Source organism: Actinia tenebrosa, unplaced genomic scaffold, assembly GCF_029948245.1.
Source record: "Actinia tenebrosa isolate PJP-AT-01 unplaced genomic scaffold, QUT_ActTen_1.0 PGA_scaffold14__42_contigs__length_11649687, whole genome shotgun sequence".
Lineage (NCBI taxonomy): Eukaryota > Metazoa > Cnidaria > Anthozoa > Actiniaria > Actiniidae > Actinia > Actinia tenebrosa.
The window spans coordinates 1003902-1030392 of NW_028292574.1; the positions used below are offsets into that span (position 1 = coordinate 1003902).

The following is a 26491-nucleotide window of genomic DNA, read 5'->3' on the forward strand; positions in this document are numbered from 1 at the left end:
TTTAATTCTAATTTATATTCAATACCTATCGATAGCCAAATGGCGCACTATCTTTTTTTTATTCTAGGGTTGTTTATTTTCAAATTCAACTTGTCAGTCTCACTCTAAAGCTAGGTTAGTGTACTAGTCTGGCGAATACGAGAGACCATTCTAAGCCTTTAAAAAGAGGGGAGTATACTGGCAAGGAGCTTGTTTTGTTAATCGCCGAAATGAAAAATAAAATGATAGTAAAAAGTCATTATTAGTCTCTCCAGGCTTTATTCTTTCCGTTATAGGATTGAAATATTGAATTCAAAACGCCATTCAGTTCTGATTGATTAAGCTCATTTATGTGTTTCACATACTTGAATATTAAAGTTTTTTTTTTAAGTTAATCAACATCTAAATCAAAATAAAAACTGTTGACTTCTGAAACTATTTAGTCCATTTGTAAAAACTTCTACAAATGGTTCAGTTGAAAGAAACTCCACTTCTTAGCGTCCTTTGCAACCAAACAAACATTTGTCACAACGTTTTAACTCATTCGCCATGTGTTTCCCTTAATGTATTTGCCATGAGTTTAACATAGACATTACTTGAGAAAGTAGCTGTGTTTTTGTGCTCAAGATTTGGGCAAACAAGCAAATATTTTAATCAAATACACAAATCGGATAGAGTGACTCTAGTTTGCCGGTTTCATTAAAGAGTTTCACATGTAACACTCTTGTTGTCACACATATTTTCGTTCGCTTCGGCATATCCTTAATTTGAGTGATCATGATGTGTCTGAATTAAGTTATGAAGGTTTAATTATGTTTCCAATGTGTTAATGACTGTGATGTAACATAAGGGAAGGCTTCATTATTTAACCCTTTGACACTTGGGCATTTTTTGAGGTTTTATAAATTAGTGTTTTTCTGGATCTAAACGTTCTGCAAGCCCTAGAAAAACCATATTTGGAGTTTGGATTGACATTGTCATTGTTTTATGCAAATGAGGTACAGAGTTCACCAGTGGTGTGATATTCCAGCAGGGAAATGTTTCTTCTATGAAGCATCGGCAGCTTGATTTGGAGGTATTTTGAAAGCTGTTAATTCTGAACCATTTTATCCATATATATATGGAGTGCTGGAGGGGAATCCTGAGAGCACATTAAAGTCAAAAGTTTGTACATTATGTTTGAGAAATTTTGGCAGAATTATCCTGTGAGCTTGTAAATAGATTTTTCCCGAATATGTGGTTAATGGAGAGAATGCTGTGAGGATGATAATTTATTTTGTAAGTAGGACCAAGTGGCTCAACACTTTCTTTCCAAATTTCTGGAATTTAATTCTATAATGCATTGCGATGCAGACTATAGCATCAATATTTTACTCATTGGCCTGCATAAAGGTCTATCACATAACTAGGCACAACAAATACACTCAAATGCCTCCTGTGACATCACAGTCATTAACATATTGAAAGCATAAATCTTCATACTCAAGGTGAGATAACTGGTCATGATGCCCCCATGCATCCATAAGGCCCCCAGCGTATACAATAATGCCCCTAGTCTGTACTACCATGACGTCCCCAGTATAAACCATGTCACTCTCCTAGTCTATATAAAGGCTCATAAGAAGAGTTTTTTAGAAGTTTAACGATTATTATAGCGCTACGAACCTGTGTAAATCGATCACTTTTGGAGTTGTTTCACGATCATTACTACGGTGTTAAAAACGGTATCTACAAGCTAGCAAACACTGTAGTTAAGCGATGTCTTTCTTGAATTTTGTCACTGATAATTATGTAGTTCCAGAACACGATATAGATGTATAGGAGTTAAAGAACATCAATCAGATGCTTAGTAATCAACCACAATTCTTCTAATAATCAACCATAATTCTTCTAAATCAACCATAAAATCAAATGATAAGGAATTCAACCACATTTCTAAGAAATGTTCATGGAGATTAAATTAAAACTTTTATTTTATTCACGCTGGTGTCATGAAGCACTCTCAACATGGCCTGAGATCAACATTCAGAATGTCTTTATCAGCACATTAAGTACAATTGTAACATAAAAAACCTTCATACTTAAAGAACATCCTTTCGGTGCATTTGGTGTTCTAGAACATCATTTCACCAAGAATATTGAAACCTTTTTCTCCAAGAAGGATTGTTTTTGAGACGTGCACCTTTGCGTTTCAAACTCTTTTGTTATTTACACAAATTATTATGAGCTCTGAAATTCATCTGCTAATGTTGTTTTTGAGACGCGGTTTGTGTTTCGCATTACCAATTGAAGTTATCAAACAGCCTATTGTTATCAATGCAAACCTGGGAGCTAGGTCGAGGTCGGACAACTCCCTGCACAAATGGATAAATTATATAAAGAAATAACTCAAGATCATTTATTCATTTATTATTTATGTATTTATTTATGTATTTACTTACTTATTTATTTACTTATTCATTTACTTTATATATTTATTTATTCATTTATTTATTTCATTTAGTTTTTTCTTCAAAATTATTAATCACACAACTTATTTACATAGATCCTTTTCAATTCTATTCACCACAACTTTTTGTTTGTAACACAATTAGGTTTACATGGCTCCTTTTTACATTCTATTTCTATTTACAACATTTACAACAATAAAGCAACAAACTAAAGAACACAGTAATAGCAAAAAAAAAAAAACATGAAGCAAAAATAGAGATATAATTATCTATGATTGGATATGAATTGAATGAAAACAAATATATATATTAATGCTATGCTGCTCCCTGCCATTCAGAATTATTTATGCACTGGAAATATTTTAAAAAAATTTAAAACTATTGAAAATTATAAAACTCTCACTCTTAAAAAACTGATGAGATTATTCAAAAAATAATTCTCATAGTTAAAATCAGGGTTTATTCAGCATTTAGGAAATATATACTTTTGTAGCCATATCAGTTGAATAGTTAGTGCGCTATGGCGTTTCTAGTGAACAACGGTCATGAAGGTCCCCTGGTACCTTAAGCTGTCTTTGTTTTTTTTGAGACTACTCATTTTTCCTTTCATATTTTGGTTTTTTCCATAAAGCTGGAATTTTGCGTGAATTATTCCAGACCAATTAACCCATGAAATCCTTATCCTGAAATCCTTTATTTTTGCATTTACTTTTACATTTACTTTTACAATTTACTTTGACACCATTGCCATCACATAATCAGGATGCTTTGCGGCCAACCTGATTATTGGAATCAGAAATCAGGAATTGTACAAGAGTTATTTTAGATTCCTGTTTCAGAAATCAGAAAACTGACTTTTCGGCACTGCCTAGGTATATTGCATAGGCGAAAATACAGATTTGAACGAGAGAATGCAGGATTTTGGATTTCCGTTTCCCGAATCAGAAATCGCATTTCTGTTTTCTGAATCACGAATCAGAAATCACAATCTCGCTGACATACGACAAAACACCACGTGTAGGGGAGGGGTGACCACTCGAAAATGCTCTTACTTCCGGTAACATTATCTGCGCTCTATTCCACCAATACCTCCCGCCCCCACCCGCAAGTCCAATGGTTGTCGCTGTTGTTATTGAACTTCAGCAAAGACAAACTTTGAACTTTCTGATTGCAATAATCAGGTTGGCCGCAAAGCATCCTGATTCACATAAATCAGAGATATTGTTGATATTCGAGGCAGAGAAATCTTCATAAAAAATGGAGTTTCCCCCTATTTGTATATATTTCTGTTATTCCATATATTATATTCATTGAATATCGCATTTGGTTCATCACTATTATTTTCTGATATCTCTGACCACGTTATTAATACGCTCTTGTAGAAAGCTGAAACATTCTTTTGGATCCTTTTCCTATCAAAATTATTCTTTATTTGGTGAAATCCTCCTATATTTTTAAGATATGTTGATGGATTCGAACAATTTAATTGCCCATTTGATTCGCTTTGTTTTTATACAGGACTGGAAATCTGGAAACTTTAATCCTCCTAACTTTTATAATCACCGACTAAGGTGCTATATGTTTGATTTTTGTTTTTTTCCATTCCAAATGAAATTTTGTGTTGTATTCTCTATTATTTTAACAAAATCTTCTAAAACATTAAGCACAGAGCAATTTTTGCAGAGCGAGCGGGACTTCAATACTTGGATTTTACTGTAAAGTGTTAGGTGCATTGGATCTATAACGACAGAATACTTCTGCGATTGTCTGAAAGTTAGTGAATTAATTATCGGTTTGAAATTCTGATCATACTATACTCATCATTATACAAAAATATATGCCCAGTATTTTGATGCGTTCTTCATGAAAATTAATCCATTGAAAATTTTTATTAAAATCCCATGGGGGTCCTCGGTTTCCTCGGTAACCAGTCGTTTCGCACAATTGCTTTTTCGCACCAACTCGTTCGCACAGCTATGACCTGTTCGCTCAATTCCAATAGTCGTTTAGCACAACTTTAAAATACAGTATATGGTCACTAAGAAGTCGTGAAGTCTGTCCCGATAGATGGGTTTTCATCCCCAATAATTCTGTTTCAAGACTTTATTAGCATCCGAGTTGATCGAAAATTGCACGAAACGAACAGCGCCATTATTGCTTCCAGTGTGCCAAAGTGTAATCTTTCCTTGACTTGCCAACTTAATCGCCATTAAAGTTTTTGTTTATTTATTTGCTTGTCGAAAGCTTGAGCATATATCTATTTTCTCCAAAGTGTTAATGAGAATCTCAAGATGAAAGAGAGTCAGGCTAACGAACTGTTACAAGTGTAAAAATAAGAGTTTTACGACTAGTCAACAATGAAATCGACAACTAACTAGCTACCGCGTACTTTCGCTACCGTCGGTTCGCTACCAAACAGAGTCCGCTACCATCATGAAGTCCTTTTGCTACCATTATGAAGTCCTTTCGCTACCATTATGAAGTCCTTTCGCTACCATCATGAAGTCCTTTCGCTACCATTGGAAATTACCAAAACCAAACTTCGATGAGACTTGTTAAAAAAAACATAGTCTCTTGAAAGACATTTGTATATGATTTTGAAGCATATTTGGAGCGATCATTTCACGATACGATCAGTGAAAGTGGAGGTCTAAACGCGACCAAGCACAGCGTTCACTTTACCATATCGAGTCCGTTTCTACCAATTTATGACTCGGATGACTTTATTTCCCCACACTCTAATCTATGCAATGTGTGTTTTGGGTAGCTTTATCATTCTTTTATCATTGTTTACTTGCCAAAGTTCGAAGAAAAAAAAACTTTATACGCGAAACATCGATCGACAAGCGACGCCATATTCGTGTAATCAACAAGCTTCCTAGTCGTTTACCGACGCTTTCTTTTCTTGAAATCCTTTAGACTTTATCATTTGCACTAAAAAACTAAGACGAAATGATCTATTGCCTTTAGGAAAGAAAGCGACTATAAACGACTAGGAAGCTTGTTGATTACACGAAAACCAGACAACATGGGCGTCGCTTGTTTAATAAAGCGTAAAGGTATTTTGGTCCTTTATTTGGAATAAATTTTTATTTCATCATCTGAATGTAAACGCCAAACAATATTCTTTTTGTAGATGTCGGATTCAGCAACACACGACATCTCTTATCTCAAAGCACCATATCTTTTCCTTGAAAAGAATAAAGTCTAATGGATTCTAGGTAAAGAAAGCGACTAGGAAAGAAAGCGACTATAAACGACTAGGAAGCTTGTTGATTACACGAAAACAAGACAACATGGGCGTCGCTTGTTTAATAAAGCGTAAAGGTATTTTGGTTTTTCTCGCTCGAGCCTTGGCAAGTCAGAAGCGATAAATACAGTCGATCCCAAAAACGTTGTCCAGGTGAAAAGAGGTTTATAGGACAATAAATGTCACGTGTCCATTAAATATTCAGTTTTACGCGCGTGGATGTTTTAATTAGCATACTGATGCAAAAGTAAATTACAGTATTGAAAACTGAATCTGAAAGGAGAATGGTATACCAACATTTGTTTTATGCAAAAACATACCAGGAGATAGCTGCTAATCTGTTTGTAAGTCCTGAAACGGTCAAACGGACGTGTGCGACATTCTACACTGGTGGAGACATTAATCCTTGGCCCGTCGGTCGACCTCTTCAAACAGGAACACTTTTTCCCGCATGAAGAGTATATCGTCATGGAGTGTCTTCTACAACGTCCTGAAATGCAATTGAATGAAATAGCGACGAAAATATTCAATACAACTGGCTCTGCTTTTAGTGCCCAAACATTATGCAGAACGGTCCACAGGCTTGGATTCACGCGCAAGAAGGTATGGTACGTGCAGATTGGTTTGCTCATTCTCATTACTCAGTCTTGCAGAACGTTCTCTAAGTCTGGTAAGGCTTTCACTAGCTCAGAACGTAGCTCTGAAACGGTCTCTAACACTGGAAAATTGGGTAAACTTCTTACAACGTAGCTAGACTTCTTCTTGGAGTCCAAAACTCGAACTTCTAAAGTCGAAAGAACTTGTTTTGAATTACCCGCCGTCGACATTTTCGGCCACGCATGTGATGAAGCACGTTCAGATTCCTATTTCCACACGCGCGTAAAACTGAATATTTAATGAGACACGTGACATTTATTGTCCTATAAACCTCTTTTCACTTGGACAACGTTTTTGGGATCGACTGTATGTCCTAGACATTCGATTTTTCGATGAAGAAGAAGGATATTGTAATGTTTTCAACGAACTACTCTACGGAGACTAAAAACTTATTGGTAGCGAAAAGACCCCGGCCTATGAAACACCGTAACCTGAGCTCGATTGTTCCACTCAATCGTTAAGTTTTTGGCGTTTACATTCAGATGATGACCTCAAATTTATTCCAGAGAAAGGCAATAGATCATTTCGTCTTACTTTTTTAGTGCGAATAATAAAGTCAAAAAATAAAGTGTAGTGCTTAAGAAGTAGAATTTGAATGTTCACATAAGAAGAGGGAGCGATCTTTTAACCGGGAAACGCACAAAGTGAGGTCGTTCTAACGCTATCGAAACAAGCACTTACAACGCATGTTATTATTAATTTTATCAAATATAAAAGTTGTTTTTCAAAGAAACATACTTCTAAAGATTAGAGAAGTAATCTCGATTTCATATATATAGTCATATAAAAGTTGTGCTAAACAACTTTTGGAATTGTGCGAACAGGTCATAGTTAAGGTCATAGAAAAGGCAATTGTGCGAAACGACTGGTAACCGTTTCCTCTACCCATCCATCCAGCTTGACTTCTTTGCATTTATTTTCAATGATGAATAGTCATAAAATTATTCTAATATTTCCAAAACTTTGTTGAACGAATTAAAGAAAAGTGGTATCATCTGCAAAAAGAACTGACTTTTTTGCCTTTCCTTCCATATTCACACCTTTAATTTTTTGTCATTACAACTCTGAATCATGATCGCCATGATTTCTATGGTTATAAAAAGATAAGGGGAGATAGATATAGGGTCTCCTTTGTTTTGTTCCTCTATATATGGACCTTTAAAAAATCTCTTGCTTTACCATTGTAATGATACAGCTTTGATTGTCATGCAAAAGAATTCTCACCCATTTGATAAAATTTTCATCAAAGCCAAATTTATGTAGGACTGCTGCAAAGATAAAATTATGTTCAATTGATTGAGTCAAATGCCTTTTCAAAGTCCACTGCAAAAAGCAGCAAATATTTGTCTTTGTGTTTTATATAATCCATAATATCTCAAATTATCTTAATGGGTTCATTGATATTCCTTCCTTTAACAAAAACAGCTTTGTCACAGCTGACTAGAGAAGGCAAAACTTTAGCCATTGTATTACTTAGCACTCTACTACACATTTTAACGTCCACATTGATAAGGCTGATAGGTCGCCAAGCATCCAAGTTTCTATTATCTTTGCCAGGTTTTTCTAGTAAGGTATGTAAAGTCATGACAAGATCATATATTTATTATGGCATCCTTACTAGTCTCAATGTCATGGTATACACTGGGGGCCTCATGGATGGGGACCTCAAGACCGCAATTCTAAGGTGATTCCCTTGAAATAGAAGGAGAAATATGTCATTTCCCCCAAAGATTGCATAGTCCTTTATTGTAACTGTAATTGTAATTGTGACACATATTCCAGTATAAATTCAACAATCGCTATAATTGCAAGTTTTAACTGTTTTTTTTTTTTCTTCGAATGAGAAACCATCAAGCTCATGATCAATTATACATTGATTATGGAATGGTTTATTTTGTCTGTAATTATTATTATTCCTGAAAAAAAAAAAAAATTTAGAGTGGCCTCATGCATGATGGGTAGAACGTATAAAGTATTATAACTGACCTTGCTGTAGGCATAAAAAAGCCTGAATTTGCCTTAATTCATAAGCAGAAGTATGTCTAATAACTGAGAATCAATTATTTTCTTAAAATAACCGTGTAAATTGTTTTAATGTATCAAAGGGTTGTTAAATTTTGGTTTGAAAAGTAGGGGTTGCCATGCATTTAAAAGAAATAATAAAGCTTAAGGTACTTCCGAACCTTTGCTAATTTCTTAAACAATATCTTACTTTGACTACCTACCTTTAACCTGAAAAAATATTTCGTAATTTCATGCAAATCTTGAGGTAAAATTGACGTATTTCTAAACAAGCCAAGATTTTTATTGCCTGACCTGCTGGTCGGTTTTGTTGACAAATATATGACTTTATGAGAATGAGGTCGTCTGTTTTATGAGTCCGGTGAGTCAATGAGTCATGAGTAGTGAGTCTGTGATTCATGAGTCGATTAAAATAAATTATAATATGCATATCTCTCGTGAACATTATCAAAAATGGTACCGGTATTGAAGTTATAGCCAGTATTTCATGTGTCTAGCTTTATTGTCTAGCCAACTGAACACTAACACAGTAAACCAAAAACATCAGGTGAAAGTAATCCAGTGAAAAATTTCGAGGTTAACTAAAGTGCGAGTCTGCGAGTCCGAGCCTCTGTGTGCGAGCCACGAGCCTATTTTGCGAGCCTTCAGTTTAAGCATACAACTTTTGTAATTTTGAACCTTTTTTTTTGTAGGAGATTACTATCTGGTTCATATTCACCTACCTGGTGGATGCATGAACCCGGGAGATAAGTTAACTCCTAACTATGACGCGGTTTAAGTTACTGCAAACTTAAAAATGATCAAGACCGTTTTACGTCCTGTTTAGTGAATAACGTTGTTACACATTCATATTTATCTGGTTTAAACCTCTAAAATGAATTCCACCAGTGAAATTGGAAGGCTAGGTCAGTGGTATACCTTCAAAAGGATAGTACTTTATTGATTGAGTATCCAATGTATTCTACAAATTAAAATGTATCTTACTTGCTGGATTAGGCCATAATGACATAATTATAACCAGACTTATCAAACCTTTTTCAAAACAACAAATATCTTAAACAGCAAATTGATGACTTTGAAGGACCAGGAATAAGTAGGAAGTTTTTATACAAATTCTTTTGTTAAGTCTTGTCATTCAATACTCCAGTTCGAGTTCTCTGTTGCTCAGTGTTAGCATCGATTGGGCATAAAATATCCAGCTCTGAGAGCATAAACTCTGAAATTCTAAAGCAATTCCTCAGTTATGAGACATTATTATAATTTGGTCATGAAAGGATTTTTAAGATAAAAAATCCAATATTTTTGAGCAGATTTCTAACTAAATGAGAGTTTACTTTACTCACCTTTTCACAGGCATCCTCAATCTTGAATTCTAGACTATAATATTCATGTTTTGGCGCTAAAATAGGCTCGCTGCTCTCATATCAGAGACTCGGGCTCGCAGACTCGCAATTTAGCAACACCCAAAAATTCAATATTAGTTTCTCTGCTGATTTGCTGCATGTATTGTGAAACTTACCCTAGAGCTGAAATCCATTTTTTCCCATGGTAATTGTTTTAAAACACCAACCAACTTAGCCTTTTTGAACTTTTGAATTTTCGAACCATTCACTGGACTTGTACTTCAACTCGACTCTAATGTTGTTCAAATTTGAACCAATAATTGATATTTAATGCACCGAAAATTGAACTACGATATCTCTACTACTAACAGACTTACCAAACTCAATAGGTTTTGAGATAAGACCTGTTTTTATTAGAACATCTCACTGCAAAGCTGCACGAATACTCGCCAATTTTTGTTTGTTCGCTCCAGTCTATCTGTGCATTTTAGCCCTGCTATAGACATTGTATAGATAGTGGCCACTGAATCCTTCTATAACAAACGGTAGCAATAATCTATCCCAGATCGTTTGGTGCTCATTCGAACGTCTTTCTCTGTAATAAAATGATTGATAAACAAAATTTTTTATTTGACTCTTTTTAATTCCAAATTCTAGACATATGTTATAACCAGGGACATATTTTGAGGTACAAAATTGCATACAATAATTTTGCCTCTAGAATTCAGTTTCAAGCTTATTTGCAACTCCTCAAATAAATTTTATAACTTGAAATTCTAGATGATAAATTAAGACCCGTCGTTTAGATTACTCGACTAGGCTTCTTGATTGTTGGAATCCTTCACTTTTCATACAAAACCTTCAGTAGGTATATTTGGAACCCTTTCCTTCATGGTGACCCTTTTTTTGCTTTTTTGAACATCTTAAAGGACTATTTAAAACAAGTTCATGTATGAATTCTTTCTGTCCGGTACTACCTTTAATGTTTAGCTAAAAGTCTTTAAAAAGTGATGACGTCATGATTTTACTAACACGAGGGAAAAAAAATTCTTTTCAAAAGATTTTGATAAATTTCCATTTTAAATCGTCACTTTTTTTGTTTCTTTACCGAAATATTACCACTAAGATAAACCCCTACTACCATGACTCTAATGGTTGGCTATAAAACATATGTACATTTTTAACTTTATGCTCCCTATTTTTTGATCATTAGGTACAAAGAGATTGTGTTCCTATTTTTTCAAAACAAATTATTTTTGCATGTCAAGCAAAAGCATGCTGCTTCGATTTCCCTGCTATGCTGTGAAAAACATAGAGAAAAACTCTACATTTTTAAGCTTTATAGTTCCAGAAAGAATATTGGGTTTGTAGCAAAGTTACTATTGGCTTTTTACTTCACAGCAGAAAAGCATTTCTAAATTATTTAGTACATAATAAAATGATTCTTTAGTTTGAAAACTACAAAAGACTTTCATGATGACAATGTTTAGCGATTGAAGAAAGATTTCAAAACTATAATTACACAACTAGATATTAATTTAATAAACGGTAAATTTTCAATTTGCACAATATGTATTCCAAGTTTGTTTTTATTCAAGTTTTATAGTTAGGTTTAAATGTAGAGAAACTGCCCAAACGAACTGTAATGGCCAATTCCACATTAAAAACAATTCAAATCCCTCATTTTTCCTCAAATATTTTGGTAATGAAATGCAGGAACCCTGAAGGCTATAATTAAAATATTGCGTTGCTTGAATATTGACCACCCCTAATCCAGGGGGAAGCATACTCTAGCAATAATGCATAGGTGCCTAAGGTCTTATCTCTCAATAGGACTCTTTAAAATCCAATTTTCATCATAGCAGACTTTTAAACTGCCAAATATGTGTTGAGGACATTAAGGTTATATCTCAAAAAATTAAAGCTAAGACTATTTCAATGTTCTAGCATTTATGCATAGGTGCCTAAGGTCGACTTTATTGGATTCTTACAAATCCAATTTTCATCATAGCAGACTTATAAAGCTAAAGCTATTTTAATACTCTAGGTGCCTAATAAGGTCTTATCTCTCAATGGGCTCTTTCAAATCCAATTTTTATCAATTTCTTAGTAAACAAATTGTCAAGCAATTGATCTTTTTTCGCACAATATTCATGGAACTGCTTAAAAGTTATACCATAGTCTTATGTGAAAATCTGTGATGTCATACACTCCACACTAAACTTTACTCCATACATTTCTCTGTTGTTTTTTTTTTGTAACCAAAATATCTTCTCATTTTATACTCCGTATTGAAGAAAAGAAATGGCCATAAAATGATTCTAACCACAAGTTATGGACATGAAGTCCCTAAGAGGCCCGGGGGGGGGGGGGGGGGGGGGGGTCCTCCGCCAGGATTAGGGTAGGGGGTTCCGCTGGGATTCTGGAAGGGGTACCCTGTTTATGACAAAAAAACTCAAAATTGTAGACCTTGTTTATGATAAAAGATATAATTAATTGCACTGTGTTCCTGTTTCTATTATCATGTCAGCTTACGTATTGTTTTTTGTGATGACCATAATAACCAGTTTTGGTCAATACGAAAGTAGAAACCCTGAATATGACAGGAAACTCAGGAAGAACTTGGAATTTGAGTGAAATTGCATACCCTGTTTATGACAAACCATACCCTGTTCAGCGGATCATCCCCGTATAGTCCATATATGGGAGAGCTAATAAGAGGACCCTAAAGGGCTTAAATAGAATTAAAGTAAAATATGAAGTTATTTACGACGAAATGTATGGAGTGATGTTTAGTGTTGAGTGTATCATGTCACAGACATCTATAAAAATTTGTAAAAATATAATATTTCCCATTGGAATATTAAGAACATTTTTTACCTAGTTATTATTAAATTATTCCATTTAAGTTTCAGCCGAATTAAATTCCCAAAGATTTTCATGCTAGTCCCCCTTTAATTTACATAAATATGTAACTAACAAAATAATAAGAGACCATATAACAAGTACAGCACAGTACATCAGGCGAGGAGGGGGGGGGGGGGGGGGGGCCTGGGCCCCCCAATGATTTCGTAACATTTTTTTAAAGTAAATGTGCAGCTAAATTTCAAACACTATTATCTTTAAATTGATAGAGGCGACTCATTTTTCCAAAAACAAAGTTCACATAGTTGGCATTTGTAAATGATATTCACATAGAAGGGATATTTCAGTCGCAAGTTTTTTGTTGAGTAAGATGTGGAGAGAAAAACTACTGCAAAAAGGAAACAGAAAACACTCAATTCGTGGGTATCAAATTCTAAACGGATGCCCTTAGTCTTTAGACAGCAAACACGTTTTTGTCTGTTAAAGAAAACAGAAAGAGGTCCTTTGGAAAGTTCAGCAAGAAAGACATATCAAAACACTTTAAAGCATCGAAATCAACTCAGACTAATAATAGACCCTTTTCGGGTTCCAAATTACGGCTGTGTTTCTTGATTACGGACTCATTTACTCAGGCTTAGTCTAATTTTGTGAAGAATATGCACGTGTTTAAGTCAAGGTCGGTCAAGTTTCAAAGTGTTTGTGTTGTTGAAGTTGTGCATTCTTTACTTTACCGTTGGTATTTGTGAGTAATTAATAGACACTGATACGAGTCCCCCCCTTCCCCCCAATAATTTTAGCCCTGCTAAGGGCCTGTACATGCAGTAAGTACAGCCCAGTACATTAAGTAATGTATTTCGTCTGGACAAGTAAAAAACCAACAAAAAAAGGCAGGCCTTTTTAAGATAAGATTTTTTGTTGCAAAAGAGAGAACATATATCTCAGAGTTAACTTCCCAAAAATGTTTTCAAAAGGTATATATATTTTATAAAAAGTTCATTTATCGTCACTTACAAATTTATTGGTTGGGCTTCCTGTGGTTACACTAGTGACAACTAAATCCATGATAATAATAATCAATAAGAAACTTGCTGTAATCTAAAACTAGTGACAAGAGAAAATGAACTAAGAGAAGGAATCCCCATGCCCCTTGATCATGTGCACACTTTGATGCTATTTTTAGAATCATTGATGCTATCTTGAACTCGTTACCATGCCCGCGCGATAATCATGCTTCTCTTTAATGCCTAGTTTTAGAACACGAAAAGCGCCATATTTCGTTACGTCCACGACAAAAACACAGGCTTTTGTTTGCTGTAAGACATGACAGCCGCCTACCCTCAAGAAATCAACCAATCAGGTTCTTCGCTCAAAATATCTCCAAGCTAAAAATAGCATCAAACTGTGCACATGATGGTTACAAGGCTATATAGGTAGGATTCCTTCTCCGATCTCTTAGTTCATATTCTCTTGCTAGCGATGTATCTTGATATCACTACAAGTATCTTCTTTACTAATACAATAGATCAACTTTAAACTTGAATTTCAAGGCAACAACCCAGAGTGTGATGTCTGCAACACATTGTTTTTGTTTTATTTTATTTAATTTAATTTAACAGCTTTATTGGCATCTACAATCAACAAGAGAAAATAATTACAAAAATGGAAGAAAAGAACAAGGCTGTAGAAAACCAAAGGGGAGAGGCAAACAGGATGTGCATGGAGTACCCATGCGAGGCAGCTCCCCTTAAAATTAATAGAAATATATTAAGGAAACTACAAAGTAATTGTTTCATTCTACTTAAGGTCTATGACAGGAACATTCTCTAATAGCTGACCAGGTACACTGGAATGTCAAAAATGTTTTTGAAGAGAAAAAAAATACATTATATTGGATATGAAGTTCTTAAATGAGGAAACATTAATTTGGTTAAACTAGATGAAGGATTACTACATATAAGATTCCAAAGTTTAATAATACGATTAAAGTAGGAGGCTGGAAAAGAAGAAGTTTTACAAGTTTGTATTTTCAGCATGAGACTAGGGTTATTGGAGTTTCTAGAGCATCCGTGTGGTATAAAGTCAACAAAAGCTATAAGCATTGAAATTAATACAGGAACAACCATACGAAGAATTATTAAAAAAAGATTAGGTCCTTAATTTCACGGTCATGACATAATGGTACGAGCTTAAGAGCTATTAAACGTTCCTTGTATGTTGAATCACTTATCATTTCCTTTAAAATCCATCTAGTAGCTTGAGGATGCATGCACAGGTTCGATATTTGCCTTGAGAGAAATGTGGTGAGGAGAACAAACAACACTGGCATAACAAAGTTGTGATTTAACTAGGGATAATTAGAGTGTATGACGAACATTAACATCAGGTAAAAAGGAGCAAATCCTTTTCAACAGACCCAAGAGCTTGTTAGCTTTAGCCACCATGCAGTGTATATTAAGTGACGGTTATACCAAGATCTTTCTCGTCCTTTACTTTATGCAGGTTGGTGGAGCCAAGTTTATAGTTAAAGCACTTTACATTTTGGATACATTAAATTTAAGACTGTTACAAGTACTCCAAATGTCCAGACAGCAGAGAGCTTGTTGTAGGTGGAGAGCATCGTCTTCAGCTTTTTACACACACACAATCCCAAATAATAATTAATCAAAAAAAATTTTTTTTACATAGGTAGGCAATGTTAGTCCCTAACGATGCTAGAAAATATATTTGCTTATAAAAAGATGACTCAAACATTTGGTTGTTTTTTCATTAATGTCTGCAACAACCTCTTAAAAATATATTATTTTAAAGATACAGTAATGGTAAAAAGGTAAATTATACACCGTGAAAAGATGAAAAAACTTACAGAAGTTTCAGACGCTAGTCCTTTGTCTTTCACTCCGACTAGCGTCGGTAAGTTTTTTCATCTTTTCAGGGTGTATAATTTACCTTTTTATCATTACTGTTTCATTAGAAACACCGACACAGCTCATAGTTTTTAGCTAGTTATATCTTCTTATTTTAAAGATAGAAAATTGCCTTTTTTAGTGCTTATTGAAAGAGGAACACCTAAGGTAATGTTTGCGTTTTTAACTTGTAGTAGATGATTGGTAACTTCATTTTTATGATTTGTTAATGAGCAGTGAAGAAACAATTTTAATGCCGCTATCATTCAGTGGATGTTAATGATGTAATAATATAACCTAGATTATATATTTAGCTAATGAGAGCATGTGAGAATTTGGTGGCTAATATAGAAAAGAACACTATTATGAGTAGCAAAGATTACACAATAATTAAGGGTGAGTTTAGTGTGTTAACTGTTGATTCAAAAGGGGTTGTTCCCATTTGATATGCATAGCCTCTTTGATTTTTGATAGCTTTAACTTTGTCAAAGAATCAATTCATTATACACCAACAATCATTTCATAGTATCTTTTGACATAGAAAGCTTATTTACTAATATTCCTGTGAAAGAAAGCATTGATCTTGCAGTTCGCTACATTAAAGAACTCGATTATTTACCTTAGCAACAAGGGGTACTCATTTCCTTTTTCATGGTTTATCCCGGGGGGGTGGGACTCTGGGAAAAAAGTACCGGGGATGCTCGTCGTATCTCTTAAAAATCCACGATTTGGTAGCTTTTAGGGTGTTAAATGCGAATTGTTGAAAATCAGCATTTTTCTGGTATCTCTTAGGGTGTTGGAAAAGGAGAGAAGCGCACATCAATATGGCTTTTCCTAGGTGCCTTTTATACTGTATGAAATTTATTATTTGTTGTGGTATCTCTTAGGGGTTAAAAATCATTCAGCCACGCCATTTTTTAAAGACTTCCGGTATCTTTTAGGGGTGTTTTTGGAAATTTCCGACAAGCATCCCTGGTACTTTTTTCCCGGAGTCCCCCCCCGGGGTTTATATTACGAGCAGGTTGACGGAGTGGCCATGGGTTCTCCCCTTGCCCCGTTATTGGCCAATTTATTCATGGGACACCATAAAGAAATTTGGCTCAATAACTATAAGGAATCCTCTTTAATGTTTTACCGTAGATATGTTAATGACACTTTTTGCTTATTCAAAAACAAATTGGATGCTTTAAAGTTTTTTGACTACATTAATTCTAAGCATGCAACAACATCAAATTTACTATGGAGAAACAAGATCATAATGTTTTGCCCTTTCTTAATATACATATAGATACTCTAGTGACTGTACTTAAACATCTATTTATGGAAAGAAAACATTCATAGGTCTTACCAACTATATTAGTTTTTCACCACTATCATACAAAGTTGGTTTATTGTGCACTTTGATCAATCGCATTTAAAAGATCAATAACTCTTGGCCAGGCTTTCATGTTGACATAAAAAACAATTCTATCCGCGAGGTCTTATTGACAAAACCATCAAGCATTACTTGAATAAGATTTTGAATTACATCTAATTTAAAGGTATTACAAACTCCCTTTTATTGGTGAGTTTTCTAACATTACACAAAAGAAGATCAGCAGATTAGTGAGACAATATTGTACCAACATTGATATCAAGCTTGTATTTTGCCACCACTTGCAAAATAGGCAGTTTATTTAACGTTAAGGATGTAATCCCCAATAATATGCGCTCGCATGTTATTTTTAAATTTACATGTGCAAACTGTAATGTTTGTTATAATTGGTGAAACTCGTCGACACCCTAAAAACACATCAAAAGACATCTCTCAGGGGACAAAAATTCTCATGTCCTCACACATCTTAAAGCCTCGGCAGACTGTCAAAATGCTTACTCAGAATGTAGCTTTGCAATTATTGACTCTGCAAACTGATTAGCAGTTAAAAATCAAAGAGGCTATGCATATCAAGTGGGAACAACCCCTTTTGAATCAACAGTTAGCACACACTAAACTTGTCCTTATTGTGTAATCTTTGCTATACAAAATAGTTTTCTTTTCTATATTGATTTGAGTCAGAAATTGTTTTTGATTGCATAATCAGTGGCGGATCCAGGGGAGGGGTGCAGGGGGTGCGCATCCCTCCCTGGTTCGACTTTGTGTGCCTACTTCAAAGATAACTAGATACTGTTTTTCCCTTTGATTCTAAGGGATGCATTTGTGTGCAGCTCCCCTCCCCTCACTGAACAAAATCCTGGATCCGCCCCTGATAATAAATAGAAAGGCGTGCAACTCCGGCCACCAAAATTCACATAGACCCTCACTTGGAGCTCAATATTATACAAATTACTAAACCGATCTAAAATGGATGGTTGATTCTTGAATAAATTGTCTTTCCTTTAAGCTTCTTTTCAACTTTTGCTGTATGCACTGCGAGGGGACATGATTAAAAATTTTAAATTAACATTTTAAAAATTCCAAAAGCAAGCGACAGGGTTGAACGCAGTCATTTGATTTCAGTCCATTTCAGATAACTTGAGTAGCTCTCAAGGGCCATTCCAGTGAGACAAATTATCTGAAATTTTCTTTCAAGACTTTGAGGGACCCTTGATATTTTTTATTTGAAAAAGCTTTTCCCTGTTCCTGCTTTTCTGGTAATGAAGACTTTATGATCTTTGTTGACAATATTATTAATAAAATGCTGCTCGTTATTGACCTCCATCATGCAATTATCATACCTTTGTGCCATTCTAAAATGGATGGAAATCCTACTAGTTTGTCTTGATTACAGACTCACCTGGACGGTATCCGGAAGGTCACAGGTTTGATTCCTGTTCAATTGACTCAGAATTTTTTCTGAGTCCCCTGATTAGCTAGTGACAATTATAAACATAACTAATAATTCTCTTCTAGATACCATCCTTTTATCAAAAACATTTGTTATTCATAAATGGCAATGATAGCTAAATATATCATAGTGAAAATTTCACAATAAATTAAAAGGGGTCAGGTGAAAGCAATTTTATAGCCCCCCCACCCTGCCCATAAATAATATGCTATGTAATGACAGTGTCCCCAATAAAATATTATTAATTAAGTTAAATTATATCAAGATTTGTTTGTTCAAAATCACTATGTGAATAGTGTAGTGCTATGATTGCAGTATTTTTGTATGTGAAATTTTCTTTTCGGAGATCTAAACACTTGAAATATCAATATGCAAATGAGATGACATAAATTCAAGACTAATATATTTATTATACAAAAATGCTATTGTGAAAAGTACTGCGTTTTTTCCATTTGCAAATTATCCTTATAACTGAAATATATGGCTTTGTACACCTTTGGGCTATTTCACTTCAGAACACTTAGTTGTCCTAAATCGCACTCCAAAAATGTAACACATTCTGGAGTTTACGTCATATCATTTGCATATTGATATTTCAAATCTTTATATCTTTGCAAAGAGAAGACCCCGTACCAAAATACTGCAACCATACTACTGCACTGTTCACATATATATGTGATTTTGAGAATATAATTTTATCCTTGATATACACTTTAAGGCCAATCTCAAGGAAGTTGCATAAGGGTTCATAATATCTTTACAACATATTTATACCAATGTATTCATGTGCTTGTGCTGTAACATATAGTAATTTCTTTTCATCACAGCTTCAACAGGAAATGAATAAGGTAGGAAAACCAGAGGAAAATTAAAATTTTACCTTGATTTTCCCAAGAACCTTCCCAATCAACAGAAATTATGTGACTTTCCAGAATGTGGATTTGGTCATAGAGTGCATACCATAAATCTGTGAAACAAAACCAAAAATGTCTTGTCTAATTTCAGATATTTTGCTGCTATTATTTTATAAAATAGTGGATATTAGAGGAGCAGAACATTGGGAATGAAAGCTAATAATTTATCTCTACCTTCTTAGCTAGTTTAAAACTATTAATAGTTGATAACTAAAATAATACAGCTTTTAAACGTACATGCATGGCTAGTTATTATTTCACAGGTATATGGTGTGCACTCTAGTCCAGATAATAATAAGTAATAATAATAATAATCCTGAGTTCTATTGGTCCAGCTCGAACTACGGACTGACGCTCTTACCACTGAGCTAACCGGATAATAATGAAGATGCAATAACACTGCCTTATTGAGTTTCCATGTATATCCTGTTTTTAACAAGTAAACCAATACTGCCCAATCTGTACCAAGCTACTGACGAAGAAAGTAAGTGAACTGGCACATGCAGTCCTTTGTTGAGTCCCTTGTTTTTCCAACAGGTACCCAAGGCTAACAGTAGAAAAAAAGACAATAACAATCAATCTATTAATGACAAAATTGAAGAAGTTAGCATTCATGTTCCTCAATATTTTGAATCTTCAGAGTGGAATAAGTTCCACGGCCTTCAATGAGCTCCTATTCTATCACACATGTACCACACTTCAATCAAACAAACCTTCAAGCTGGCCATGAAAATTCCAAGATACAAAGTACTCAGAAATCTCAAAACTCCCATGCTAAATAAAAATGTATACAGGTGTTGCACACAGAGTAAGTTAACTCATTCCCAATCTCAGGTACAAGTAACTGTTCAAAGAATTGGGCATTTAAAATTCTGTTAATAATACCAAAAAATATTTCAGTCCACACCGACTGACCAACAATGATCAAATGAGGATCAGCTCAATTTGACACATTACGACCGCAGTACAAATATATATTTCATATATATTCTCATACACAATGATCAAATCCTTGTTCATTAATGAATACAGCCCTTTTAAATTCCAAAGCATCCTATGCAAAGCAAAACTCTATTTATCCCTGTTTTATCTTCATTCAATAACCTCACTTGATCCAATCTCAGGTAGTAGCTGCCATAATAGAACAAGGTGGGAGCAAATCATGTAACTTCAAGTCCTTCCAATGCCAAATTAGAAGAGTCATTTGACTTGACCTTGTTATATGTGAGAATCCACAAGTTTTCCACAGTCTTCACTGTCATATTATCTCCAGAGGCCTAGTGATCATACATGTAAATGACATGTCACCAACCATGGTGCACGTGCAAGAGAAGTTATAGTTCTATACAGTCACTATCATGTTAAGTGTGGAGACTTTGCAACAGGTAAGACATTCGAAGAGCCAAAATTTATAAGGCAGTTTTGAGCAGCAGTGTTGGTAACGTTACCTTGCATATAGGGGCGCCTTGCATATAGGGGCACTTTCCATAAAAGGCCATCGGTTGAATGATATATGATATGAATTGTATACTGCTGCAAACTAAAACATAGAATATATCGAATAAGGTTGTGTGAATGTAAAAGATTGAAAAAATCAAACTAAAACATGTACGATTTACAAGAGTCTATCCGTGTTTTGAGACCGGTTTTAGCGAGAGTGTTTAGCGATCACTGCCTGAATTAAAAGCACGTTAAATCTCGCAACAATCACGTATTCATGCAGGGGTTTATAAACATCTATTGACTACTAGTGCTGGTTGTATTACATGATTCATTTACAAGGATCTCTTTTATCAAATATAAGCCGAAAGCGCCATTACAGACATAAACTTCATAAACCAGTCACGTAAATATATCAGAGAAATGTTGAAAACCAAATTCGAAAAATTAACTTTACTGCCATGAAACAAACACCGTAGTGATCTACAGGATTAAGTGGTATCAATGTAAAAGTTTCAAGAGAAATTGATTCATTATTGTAATCTAGGGGCGCCTACTTACGTTACCTTGCATATAGGGGCGCCTACTTACGTTACCTTGCATATAGGGGCGCCTACTTACGTTACCTTGCATATAGGGGCGCCTACTAACGTTACCTTGCATATAGGGGCGTCTGCTAACGTTACCTTGCATATAGGGGCGCCTACTTACGTTACCTTGCATATAGGGGCGCCTACTTACGTTACCTTGCATATAGGGGCGCCTACTTACGTTACCTTGCATATAGGGGCGCCTACTTACGTTACCTTGCATATAGATATCAAGCTTTAAACACTAGAGAAAACCTGGTATTTCATCGATATCTATATAATAAACCAGATCTGATTACAGCTGATGTAGCCGTAAACTGATCTTACCAGGAGAAACCCTTTAAAGAGCAAAAAAAGTTCTAAAAAGTTCTAAAAGTTGGGTTCCCTGTTGTTACCTTGCATATAGGGGCGCCTTACTTACATTAATTTTTTGTTGTAAGACTACCTTTCTTTTTTTCCCCATTTGTGATCAAAAATACAAAAAGAATTTATTGTTACGAAAAAGAATAACAAAGACGACTATAAATGACAAATAAATCTAATGATATACATGGCTGCTGGTCCCCTCTCACACACGAGATATTAATCTGAATATATTCAGAAGGGTATCATCAGGTACCACCTGACTCATTGTCGCCAGCGTTTAGTATTCATACAACTTTCTTTTTTTTTTTCTTTTTCCCAACATTTTTTCTTTTCTTGTTTTATCTTAAGGATTTCTTTCCATTAGAAATGCTTCTTGGTGATTTTCTGTGCAGGGGTTTACTCCCCTGATTCTTGGTGATTTTCTGTCCAGGGGTTTACTCCCCTGATTGAAATCAATGGTATATACTTACAACCATCCATCTTGATTTCTTCAAAATCTTGTACTAGTGTTCTTGAAACCCAAATCCTTCACTGGACGTACCAAGCAGCCAAATGACAGCATTGATTTTTTTCGTCAAAATAGGGTACCTAGCGTAGAATTCTAATTGGCTACGAGAGAGGACTGATTTCCGGAAAACAGCTTAATTTGCATACGGGTAGACAGAGAAGGAGATAGATCTAAGGTGTTATAATATTGATTCTTTTGTTGTTGTTGTTTTTTTGCTTTTTAGGTTTGACACTCATAGATTGATATACCGCCTCGTGCATCTAGGAAACGTTTACAAAAAACGGAACTTGTCGATGAGTTTCCGAGTTTTTGTTACTGCTATGAACAGGCGTTATTGAAATGCGCAGGTTGTTTTAGTTAATAGCTTTTTGTTTTTCGATTTTTCCCCCGGTTGTCATGCGCATAAATAACTGGAGTTTTGCTTCCTCATCAACTATATGATCAGAATGTAGGGGGAAAATAGCGAGCAGGTAGCAGAATCAGGTCGGACAATATGGAGGCGGATAGTAAAAACAATAGATGTGAAAATTATCGTTTTCAAAAAACAAAACATTTTTTTCCCCTGGGTTGCGTAAAATGCCTTGTTTTTTTTTTAAAACTATGGTCTGCTCTACGAAATGGCAAATCTGTGCAAGATCACACATAAATGGATTTGAATGACGTGTTCATAGATTCATGAATCATACGCTGGCACAGCATGCGCAGCTGAGGCTGTGACTTTAGGCTCTCCTTAGTTAGAAGTAATATTAATGAGCGGTTAAATAATATTTCTAAGAATCCGCATTTTTTTGCAATTCACATATTTTGTTTTTATTTTATTCCGGTTCGGTATCCTAAAAAAACTTCCGTTCTGATTTGCTGTTTGAGCGGGCGGTATTTTTTTCAATATCTGCCCGCGCTCGTGGTCCGGTATTCTTTGCAGCTAAACAACAAAACAAAACGATAACAAAAACAAGTAAAAAAACACGGGGGAAAAATTATTTGGCATTGCGTTTTCAATTATTGGAATCAATAATTATGTAGTTAGTGACCGCAAAAAAAAGTACCTTTTTATCTGCTTTTCGAATTTCCTTTAAAGGACTAAACTTGAGAAAAGATAGGAAATTTCATCACATCCATTAAAAAAAAAAAAAACACTAAATAAAAAGGTACCTTTTCTAATCATTTGAATTTATTCTTACAATCTATGAAAAGTGTAGGATTATTGACGTTGTAAGAAAGAAAAAAATTTGTAAAAGCTGAATTTATTGTGATTTTTAAATTTTAAATTCAGAATTTTACAAGAAACTTGAGTAGAATAGCCACAATCTATCACTGATTTTGTTGTCAGTGCAATTTTAGATGGAGCCTATTAACTAAGTAAAAATCTTTTAATAGTGACGTTAGTAACGCAATGCTGTTTTCTCCTGTTACAAAACCGCATCTGTCTAGTTTTACTAATCGAGTGTCATTCCACTTCACTGGTTAAAAGATATACGAAAGCGGTACATTTTTATTAAAATAAACCATTTAAAAGGTGTACACGTTTGAATAAATTCGTACTGAAAAAAGTACTGAAAGAAAGATACACAAAAAATGTTCTAAAGTGCCCCTCCCAAATAACGGTACAAGCTCCAGATACCAGCACATTGGGCAACCCATACACGTTCCAGAAGTGTATGGTTTGTTTAAGAATTAAACAGGGGCGTGCGGTATTAGCGTGAAATCGCGTTCCTTTTTTAATTTCAATTTGAATTTATTTCGAATCTTTTTGAAATTTGCTTTGAACGCGGAATATTACTTCTCATGAACCATTTTTAATTATCGTGAGCTGTACGGAGAATGAGCTCGGCTGATAATATACATGAAGCTGTCATGAAGTGGCTTATCGTGAATAAAAATCATAATTTCTGATGAACAATATTTAAAATGACACTATGAGCTCCAATATTTTGTTTATTTTTATTTTTTCGTCTTTGGTTAAAAAATGTAAGTCAATAACAGTCACATTGGGATAAAAAAATATGCACATATCATTTTTGTAACCATCAAGATCGCTGCCTTTTCAGCGTATGGTAGACTAGTGTTGCCACTTGACTTGGTAAAAGGTATTCTGGAGTAGGCTTCACATGAGGGCAATTTCCATTTCATCTACTACATATCAAGCTGAAAAACAACGGATTTATGTCGTTATCAATGTATTGAACAGTGTTAACATATTAACTATCTTGTCAAACCAGGTTGTTTAATATTATACGTTTATTATCATACTATTATACATTATTGATCATGATATCAACCCCGTGTTATAAAACGGTCGAGTACTTGAACATTTACGATAAAGATGTATAATAAAAATAGATTACATTATATATACTATATTTTATAATATGGATTATTATCATCGATTGTAAAGCGCCTAGAACAATTATTGATATAGACGCTATACAAATAAAGCTTATTACTATGATATTATTATTATAGATTATCATGATTAGATATTACAGCCGGATTATGTTACGAGTGAAAGCGAAAATACAGCTAGCTTCACAAGTAAAATTGTCTGGCTGTAAGCAGTGTTGATAAATTATTCATTGTACGCGACGAAATAAATGAGAAAGAGTGCATGAATAACAACGATTTTTATTGCACACAAGCAGACTTGAAAGTTAGGACCTCAAGGAGATCAACAAAAACAAACTTACTCAAAAGAAGAAAAAAATAAGACGTTAAGAACATTCGTGTATTATCACTCTGTAATTCCTCTATGAAAATGTTCGTAAAACACGGGAAATGAGTGTGTGGTATGGTATATGCAAGGTAAACGTTAGCAGGCGCCCCTATATGCAAGGTAACGTTAGTAGGCGCCCCTATATGCAAGGTAACGTAAGTAGGCGCCCCTATATGCAAGGTAACGTAAGTAGGGCGCCCTATATGCAAGGTACAACGTAGGGCTAAGGTAAGGCGCCACTCCTATATGCAAGGTAACGTTAGCAGGCGCCCCTATATGCAAGGTAACGTAAGTAGGCGCCCCTATATGCAAGGTAACGTAAGTAGGAGCCCCTAGATTACATAATGAATCAATTTCTCTTGAAACTTTTACATTGATACCACTTAATCCTGTAGATCACTACGGTGTTTGTTTCATGGCAGTAAAGTTAATTTTTCGAATTTGGTTTTCAACATTTCTCTGATATATTTACGTGATCTGGTTTATGAAGTTTATGTCTGTAATGGCGCTTTCGGCTTATATTTGATAAAAGAGATCCTTGTAAATGAATCATGTTAATACAACCAGCACTAGTAGTCAATAGATGTTTATAAACCCCTGCATGAATACGTGATTGTTGCGAGATTTAACGTGCTTTTAATTCAGGCAGTGATCGCTAAACACTCTCGCTAAAACCGGTCTCAAAACACGGATAGACTCTTGTAAATCGTACATGTTTTAGTTTGATTTTTTCAATCTTTTACATTCACACAACCTTATTCGATATATTCTATGTTTTAGTTTGCAAGCAGTATACAATTCATATCATATATCATTCAACCGATGGCCTTTTATGGAAAGTGCCCCTATATGCAAGGCGCCCCTATATGCAAGGTAACGTTACCAACACTGCTGCTCAAAACTGCCTTATAAATTTTGGCTCTTCGAATGTCTTACCTGTTGCAAAGTCTCCACACTTAACATGATAGTGACTGTATAGAACTATAACTTCTCTTGCACGTGCACCATGGTTGGTGACATGTCATTTACATGTATGATCACTAGGCCTCTGGAGATAATATGACAGTGAAGACTGTGGAAAACTTGTGGATTCTCACATATAACAAGGTCAAGTCAAATGACTCTTCTAATTTGGCATTGGAAGGACTTGAAGTTACATGATTTGCTCCCACCTTGTTCTATTATGGCAGCTACTACCTGAGATTGGATCAAGTGAGGTTATTGAATGAAGATAAACAGGGATAAATAGAGTTTTGCTTTGCATAGGATGCTTTGGAATTTAAAAGGGCTGTATTCATTAATGACAAGGATTTGATCATTGTGTATGAGAATATATATGAAATATATATTTGTACTGCGGTCGTAATGTGTCAAATTGAGCTGATCCTCATTTGATCATTGTTGGTCAGTCGGTGTGGACTGAAATATTTTTTGGTATTATTAACAGAATTTTAAATGCCCAATTCTTTGAACAGTTACTTGTACCTGAGATTGGGAATGAGTTAACTTACTTTGTGGTGCAACACCTGTATACAATTTTTATTTAGCATGGGAGTTTTGAGATTTCTGAGTACTTGTATCTTGGAATTTTCATGGCCAGCTTGAAAGGTTTGTTTGATTGAAGTGTGGTACATGTGTGATAAAAATAGGCGCTCATTGAAGCCGTGGA

General features: G+C 34.8%; 4 long non-coding RNA genes across 4 annotated transcripts in view; 3 read left to right on the forward strand and 1 right to left on the reverse strand.

The window, feature by feature from the left end:
• The window catches only part of LOC116298776 (uncharacterized), a 231119-nt gene that overhangs the window by 129106 nt on the left and 75522 nt on the right, over positions 1-26491 (forward strand). The window lies entirely within an intron of this gene.
• Positions 12751-15314, forward strand: LOC148911137 (uncharacterized). Its single transcript, XR_016119688.1, has 2 exons — positions 12751-13996; positions 14183-15314. It is a non-coding gene; the product is annotated as an uncharacterized LOC148911137 (long non-coding RNA).
• LOC148911138 (uncharacterized) lies at positions 16753-21253 on the forward strand. Its single transcript, XR_016119687.1, has 3 exons — positions 16753-19692; positions 19849-20016; positions 20333-21253. It is a non-coding gene; the product is annotated as an uncharacterized LOC148911138 (long non-coding RNA).
• LOC148911139 (uncharacterized) lies at positions 24035-26105 on the reverse strand. Its single transcript, XR_016119638.1, has 2 exons — positions 25759-26105; positions 24035-24257 (listed from the first exon to the last, which is right to left on the reverse strand). It is a non-coding gene; the product is annotated as an uncharacterized LOC148911139 (long non-coding RNA).